Raw genomic sequence first — 8,374 nt, forward strand, 5'->3', positions numbered from 1 at the left:
GGCGTTGGAGTAGCAGCCTCTCTTGTAGGTGATGCAGAGGAGGGAAATGGGTCGGTAGCTCTTTGAGGATGATGGGTCTTTGCCAGGTTTGGGGATTGCAACCACTTTGGCTTTTCTCCAGACAGAAGGGATGGTTTTCTGTGCCATGCATGTGTTCAGCATCCCCCCGAGCCAGGTCTTTGTGTTAGGTTCCAGGTGCTGTATAATTTCTGCCAGTATGTCATCAATCCCTGCTGCTTTTCCGGGTTTCAACTTTCCCATTGCAGTTTTGAGTTCTTCTAGGTCGAAGGGTTTGGTTTGAGGGCTGGCTGATTGTGGTTGGTCTGATACCACTGTGCGATGGTATTCTCCTGTGGGTCGTGGCGGTGTTGGTTACGACTGTTGGCCACCAGTTGTGATGCAACAGAGTTCGCTGTGACCGTTGTGAATTATGGGTGGCTCCCTGAGGTCCTTGATCGCCATTGGGTCCAACAGTGGTCATTGAAGCGTGCACACACATGCACACATGCACCTACACACACAGGGGCACATGCGTATGCACACCTGGACCTTTAAATGAACAACAACACAAAAACTAAGGCACTGGTGTCGGACTTCTGGTTTACCGGAACGGGGTTCAACTCCCTGCAGTGCCCTGCTCAATGTGTTGTATTTCATTCATTGGTCCATGGTCTCAGGTCATTGAGCGGCGCGCTATAGTGTGCGATTCTTCATCATTGTTGAGGATTTTTTAAAGGTGAAAATCAAGGAAAAGCAAAAGGCTATAGTCCATGGTCACGGACCGCATACTGGTCAAGGTCATTTATACTGGCGAAGATCATTTACTAGTCTTCTAAAGGTCATTTATACTGGTGAAGATCATTTACTAGTCTTCTAAAGGTCATTTATACTGGTTAAGGTCAATTACTAGTCTCATGAAGGTAATTTATACTGGTCACAGTCATATACTGGTCACGGTCATTTCTACTGGTGAAGGTCATTTATACTGGTCAAGGTCATTTGTACTTGTCAAGGTCATTTATACTGGTCAAGGTCATTTACTAGTCTTATTGAAGGTAATTTATACTGCTCAAGGTCATTGATATTGGTCAAGGTCATTAAGTGGCACGCTATAGTGCGCGATTCTTCATCATTGTTGAGGATTTGAAAAAAGGTTAAATTGCAGAAAAGCGAAAGGCTAAAGTCCATGGTCACGGAGGGCATACTATAGTATGTTGTTTTTCTTTTTTTTGGTGGTGTGCGGGCTCCATCCAATAACTACACCAGTTGTGATGCAATAGAGTTTGCTGTGACCGTTGTGAATTATGGGTGGTGTGGTCTTTGCCAAGACGGTGGATTGTGGCCCATGCCTTCCTGCTGTTATTTGTCATGTTGGTGTTCTCTATATCTTTTCGTCCTGGGCATGACGTTAAACTGTTCCGTTCGAGAGGACCGGCGACCCTCGAATGTAAACAGGTGTTGGGACAGGGTCAGGTGTTGTCTTGATGCATCCTATGATGATGCCACAGGTGTCATTTAGGGCTGTGTCGACCAATTTGCTGTGACGGGATAGGCTTGTAGGTGATGCAGAGGAGGGAAATGGGTCGGTAGCTCTTTGGGGATAATGGGTCTTTGCCAGGTTTAGGGATTGCAACCACTTTGGCCTTTTTCCAGACAGAAGGGATGGTTTTCTGTGCTATGCATGTGTTCAGCATCCCCACAAGCCAGGTCTTTCCGTTAGGTCCCAGGTGCTGTATCATTTCTGCTAGTAGGTCATCAATCCCTGCTGCTTTTCCGGGTTTCAACTTTCCCATTGCAGTTTCACGTTCTTCTAGGTCGAAGGGTTTGGTTTGAAGGCTGGCTGATTGTGGTTGGTCTGATACCACTGTGCGATGGTATTCTCCTGTGGGTTGGTGGCGGTCTTGGTCACAACTGGTGGCCAACAGTTGTAACCAACACCGCCACCGACCCACATAGAATACCATCGCACAGTGGTATCAGACCAACCATAATCAGCCATCACTCAAACCAAACCCTTCGACCTAGAAGAACTTGAAACTGCAATGGGAAAGTTGAAACCCGGAAAAGCAGCAGGGATTGATGACCTACTGGCAGAAATGATACAGCACCTGGGACCTAACTCAAGGCCCTGGCTTGTGGGGATGCTGAACACATGCACAGCACAGAAAACCACCCCTTCTGTCTGGAAAAAGGCCAAAGTGGTTGCAATCCCTAAACCTGGCAAAGACCCATTATCCCCGAAGAGCTACCGACCCATTTCCCTCCTCTGCATCACGTCTTTCTTATACCTGTGGTGTGCGGGCTCCATCCAATACCTACACTAGTTGTGATGCAACAGAATTTGCTGTGACCGTTGTGAATTATGGGTGGTGTGGTCTTTGCCAAGACGGTGGATTGTGGCCCATGCCTTCCTGCTGTTATTTGTCATTTGTCATTATGGTGTTCTCTATATCTTTTCGTCCTGGGCATGACGTTAAACTGTTCCGTTTGAGAGGACCGGCGACCCTCGAATGTAAACAGCCACGAAAGGAAACTGTGTGTGTGAGGTGTTCTCTATCATTTCATTCCAGACTTCACTGTCTATCTCCTGTGTTTTCCATTCATCTTGAGCGTTACACAGTCGTCTGATGTGCGGGGGGAGGTGCCGGCTAGCGCATAAAGGCACGGACGGGACAGGTGTTTTCTTGACCCATCCCGTGATGATGCGACAGGTGTCATTTAGGGCTGTGTCGACCAATTTGGTGTGACGTGATCGGCTCCAGCTTGAGCAGGAATACTCTGCTGTAGAGAAAGACAGGGCCATGGCAGTTGCACGGATTGTTTGTGGGTCTGCGCCCCACTTGGGAGTTCACTAGTTTTCACAGGATGTTATTGTGGGTGTTGACCGTGGCTTTTGTGTTCTCCAGGTGTTTTTTTTAAGAAGAGTGTCCTGTCCAGTGTAACTCCAAGATACATGGGGTGGGTATGGTTGGAGAGTTTGTGACCATCCCAAGTGACGCTCAGTTCTTTTCTCGCGTCTCGGTTCCTCAGGTGGAAGCTGCATAGTTGGGTTTGTGTGTCTTTCTTTTTCTGTCTTTCTTTCTTAGGACGGAGATCAAGGTAGACGCCATAGGAAGGCTCAACACTAGCCGATGCCCCTAGAGATCCATCCCAAAGCTTCCCTCAGGGAGCACAGCAAGCCAGCTAGCCAGCAAGCCTGCCCAGTCAGCCAACGCAGCCAGTCAGCTCCGCCAGTCAGCCAGTGTAGAAAGTCAGGCTGCCAAGCCAGAGCATATCAGCCCTTGCAGTCAGCCATTGCAGCCATACCAGCCTTGCTCAGTCAGCTCAGCCAGGCCTCTCTTGAGGCCTGGCTCTCTGTCTGCCTGGCCCGGTCTGCCCTGCCTTGCAGCAACAGAACCAGCCTTTCTGGAAAGCCAGCCAGCTCAGAATGCGAGCTGAGCAAGCCAGTGCAGCAGCAAGCCCAGACTAGGTTACCGCAGCCTTACTGTCCAGTTGCTGCTCCAGTTATTTGTTTTCCCTCAAACCCATCCTCAATGTGTTGGGTGAGGTTGAGCTCTGTCCAGCACAGGACGGGACGGAAACCAGCTTGGTCTTTAGTCAGCTTGGTGTCTATGAGTGGTATGAGGCGTTGGAGTAGCAGCCTCTCTTGTAGGTGATGCAGAGGAGGGAAATGGGTCGGTAGCTCTTTGAGGATGATGGGTCTTTGCCAGGTTTGGGGATTGCAACCACTTTGGCTTTTCTCCAGACAGAAGGGATGGTTTTCTGTGCCATGCATGTGTTCAGCATCCCCACGAGCCAGGTCTTTGCGTTAGGTTCCAGGTGCTGTATAATTTCTGCCAGTATGTCATCAATCCCTGCTGCTTTTCCGGGTTTCAACTTTCCCATTGCAGTTTTGAGTTCTTCTAGGTCGAAGGGTTTGGTTTGAGGGCTGGCTGATTGTGGTTGGTCTGATACCACTGTGCGATGGTATTCTCCTGTGGGTCGTGGCGGTGTTGGTTACGACTGTTGGCCACCAGTTGTGATGCAACAGAGTTCGCTGTGACCGTTGTGAATTATGGGTGGCTCCCTGAGGTCCTTGATCGCCATTGGGTCCAACAGTGGTCATTGAAGCATGCACACATGCACCTACACACACAGGGGCACATGCGTATGCACACCTGGACCTTTAAATGAACAACAACACAAAAACTAAGACACTGGTGTCGGACTTCTGGTTTACCGGAACGGGGTTCAACTCCCTGCAGTGCCCTGCTCAATGTGTTGTATTTCATTCATTGGTCCATGGTCTCAGGTCATTGAGCGGCGCGCTATAGTGTGCGATTCTTCATCATTGTTGAGGATTTTTTAAAGGTGAAAATCAAGGAAAAGCAAAAGGCTATAGTCCATGGTCACGGACCGCATACTGGTCAAGGTCATTTATACTGGTGAAGATCATTTACTAGTCTTCTAAAGGTCATTTATACTGGTGAAGATCATTTACTAGTCTTCTAAAGGTCATTTATACTGGTCAAGGTCATTTACTAGTCTCATGAAGGTAATTTATACTGGTCAGTCATATACTGGTCACGGTCATTTATACTGGTCAAGGTCATTTGTACTTGTCAAGGTCATTTATACTGGTCAAGGTCATTTACTAGTCTTATTGAAGGTCATTTATACTGCTCAAGGTTATTGATCAATATCAATGACCTTGATGACCCCAAGGTCATTAAGTGGCATGCTATAGTGCGCGATTCTTCATCATTGTTCACGATTTGAAAAAAGGTTAAATCGCGGAAAAGCGAAAGGCTATAGTCCATAGTCTCGGAGGGCATACAAAAATGTGTGGTGCTATACAGGCCGTTCTGGAAAATTTGGGACAGAGGTTCATCGTTGGCATCCAGGGAGTGTGTGTGCAAAATTTGGCATCGGCCGGGTTAATGGTGCTGGAGATTAGCTGTTAACAAACTGACGGACACACACACACACACACACTCACTCAGAGTGCAAAACATACTCTATCCCCATGGCTTTGGCCTGGTGCCATACCGTTATTAATTATTGCCTACAATGTCAATTGTGAAATTACTTTACCGTTGCAATGCAAAATTTACATTTCAACGAATGGACCTCGTAAAACAAAACAAAAACCAAGGCACTGGTTGTGGTACTTCTGGTTTACCGGAATGGGGTTCAACTCCCTGCAGTGCTCTGCTCAATTTGTTGTATTTACATGGTTCATTTTTATTTTCTGCTCATTGTGTTGCCTTTTCATAGATGATAACCCCCAGGTTCTTTAATGTGTTTGCACTCCCTACAGTTAGGTTACCAAGTCTATTTATTTATTATTTCTGTTCACTAGAACTAGAACCAATTACCAAAGTAGGCTTTCTAATGACACAACTCGCCTTTGTTTTTATGTGTAGCAAAAACGTTCTTTTTATTTACGCCAAAGAGTAGAGGCTGGTCTGCATTCATGCGAGCGGGGAAGTTTAGAGTAACATAGCTCTAAATGAAACGCATTAGAGCTATGGACCAGAGCTAGTAGTCATAGCACTTCATGGTATATGCATAGTTTATATAGTTTCATTATAGATATATTAAACAGAGAGGACTGGAGTCAATTGGGTTATATTATGTTTAACACTAATTTGAAGCTGTCAAAATCTGACAGACTTCTGGCGGCCATGGCCACGCCCACCTTTTGGTAACGCCCACTTTCGGCCAAGCCCACAAAAAGGACCCCCCATGTCATTTGCCAGGCAGGCTCCACTCTCAGACAGATATTTGGCTCTGTCTTATGAGCTAATTTAGAACTTCCTGTCTGAGAGCTAGCTAATTTAAGACATCCGGTTGCCTTCAGAATAAAATAAGGTTATTTAATTCGTTAATTAAATAATTGTCAATGCCCCAAGGCACAGCACTTTTTTGAGCGTTGACCTCAGTAGAAGGTCTGCTGCCGTGAATTTTACACCTCTCCCACTTAGCGGAGAGTGGGGTGTGGTACAGGACATCTCCCCGAACGCGTGGGTATACTGCATCTACAAGTAGTACAAGATAAATTGAAACCATTGACACCTACTTCGATGGTTCAGTTGTCATCTATGCCGGGGAATTTAGCAGCTCTCATTCAAGCGTTTTTTCAAAATCCAGGTCACACATTTGATTGCAAAACAATCTGTGGTGTCACTCAACAACTAGTGAATAGCATCTTACTTGGCCTTAGGAATGCACAATGACCCATTAGATTTTATACACAAACTAGTAGTTTGGTTGAGTATGTGTGGTGTCCACACAGTTGTTCAAGCAAAACATACAGACATCTGTACATTCTGTGCCTGGACAGTTGAAAGCAATTAACAGAACAATAACGGAGGACAATTTGGAAGAAGATGATGATGATGTGGTTTTATGCAATGAAAGTCTAAATGACAATATGTGTGAAGCTATACCATTACCAATTCTAACATTTCTACAACAGACATCTGCTATCAAAAAATGTCACACACGGCTTGAAGAAGCAGCAGCGCAGGACTCAACATTTAGACGGAAACTTGAGAAATTCAATCTAGCCAACACATCAGTGTCATTAGTGTCTCAGAAATGTTCTAGGACAGAAGTATGCACCATATTAAATAGATTTGTAGAATACACACTTCGGTCTCCTTTCCTTGGAGATGACCTGCTTTGCCTGAAAAGTCTTAGTCTGTATAGTTGTACTCAATGTGGTGACAAGGCCTTACCATCTACAAAGAACATGTCACAATTCATAGTGCAGCCACTTGACGTGTCACAAAAAGGCATCTTAGACACTATTGCACAAATATTACCTGCTCAATCTGAACAATGTGAAACATGTCAGCAGGAAAAGAGCTTATCAACATATGAAGTAATTAACAGCCCACAGACCTTACTTCTCCTGTTAAGAGCTGGCACAAAAATTCCAAAAACGTTCAATTTATCCTGTCTGTACCACCAAAATGAGTATGCTTTGACCAGTATGTGTGTATTTTTCGACAGGCCACCATATGCGTCATTGTACATCCTTAAAGATCATAAATGGCATATCTGGACAAATGAATCGAATGACACAGCAGGCTATACCTTTGAGCTGATGCAAAGAACATCCGCTCGACAGCACACAAAGACAGTAGTCACAAGTAGTTTCTATGTCGTGTCATACGAGAAAATAAACAGTCGAGAAATAATCAAGTTTCGTCAGGACAAACAAATGCATAAATGCACAGACAGATGCAATCAACGCACACAAGTGACACCCATTCCAAAGCTAGAGGTAACTCCTTGACCTGACTTAGCTTGCGTAGAGAAAGTGATTTCATGTCAATGCCCCAAGGCACAGCACTTTTTTGAGCGTTGACCCCAGTAGAAGGTCTGCTGCTGTGAATTTTACACCTCTCTCGCTTAGCGGAGAGTGGGGTGTGGTAGAGGACATCTCCCCGAACACGTGGGTATGTCCAGATAGTTGCCTCGCGGAGGCCTCTTTGTCCAGTGTCCATTCTGGGTCCGGAAACGGTACTTTTTGTCAGCATTGACCCCAGTAGAAGGTCTGCTGCTGTGAATTTTACACCTCTCCCGCTTAGCGGAGAGTGTGGTGTGGTAGAGGACATCTCCCCGAACGCGTGGGTATGTCCAGATAGTTGCCTCGCGGAGGCCTCTTTGTCCAGTGTCCATTCTGGGTCCGGAAACGGTACTTTTTTCAGCGTTGACCACAGTAGAAGGTCTGCTGCTGTGAATTTTACACCTCTCCCGCTTAGCGGAGAGTGGGGTGTGGTACAGGACATCTCCCCGAACGCGTGGGTATGTCCAGATAGTTGCCTCGCGGAGCCGTCTTTTGTCCAGTGTCCATTCTGGGTCCGGAAACGGTACTTTTTGTCAGCCTTGACCCCAGTAGAAGGTCTGCTGCTGTGAATTTTACACCTCTCCCGCTTAGCGGAGAGTGTGGTGTGGTAGAGGACATCTCCCCGAACGTGTGGGTATGTCCAGATAGTTGCCTCGCGGAGGCCTCTTTGTCCAGTGTCCATTCTGGGTCCGGAAACGGTACTTTTTGTCAGCATTGACCCCAGTAGAAGGTCTGCTGCTGTGAATTTTACACCTCTCCCGCTTAGCGGAGAGTGGGGTGTGGTACAGGACATCTCCCCGAACGCGTGGGTATGTCCAGATAGTTGCCTCGCGGAGCCGTCTTTTGTCCAGTGTCCATTCTGGGTCCGGAAACGGTACTTTTTGTCAGCCTTGACCCCAGTAGAAGGTCTGCTGCTGTGAATTTTACACCTCTCCCGCTTAGCGGAGAGTGTGGTGTGGTAGAGGACATCTCCCCGAACGTGTGGGTATGTCCAGATAGTTGCCTCGCGGAGGCCTCTTTGTCCAGTGTCCATTC

Source organism: Protomyctophum parallelum (assembly GCF_964188405.1).
Source record: "Protomyctophum parallelum genome assembly, chromosome: 12".
In the NCBI taxonomy this organism is placed as follows: domain Eukaryota; kingdom Metazoa; phylum Chordata; class Actinopteri; order Myctophiformes; family Myctophidae; genus Protomyctophum; species Protomyctophum parallelum.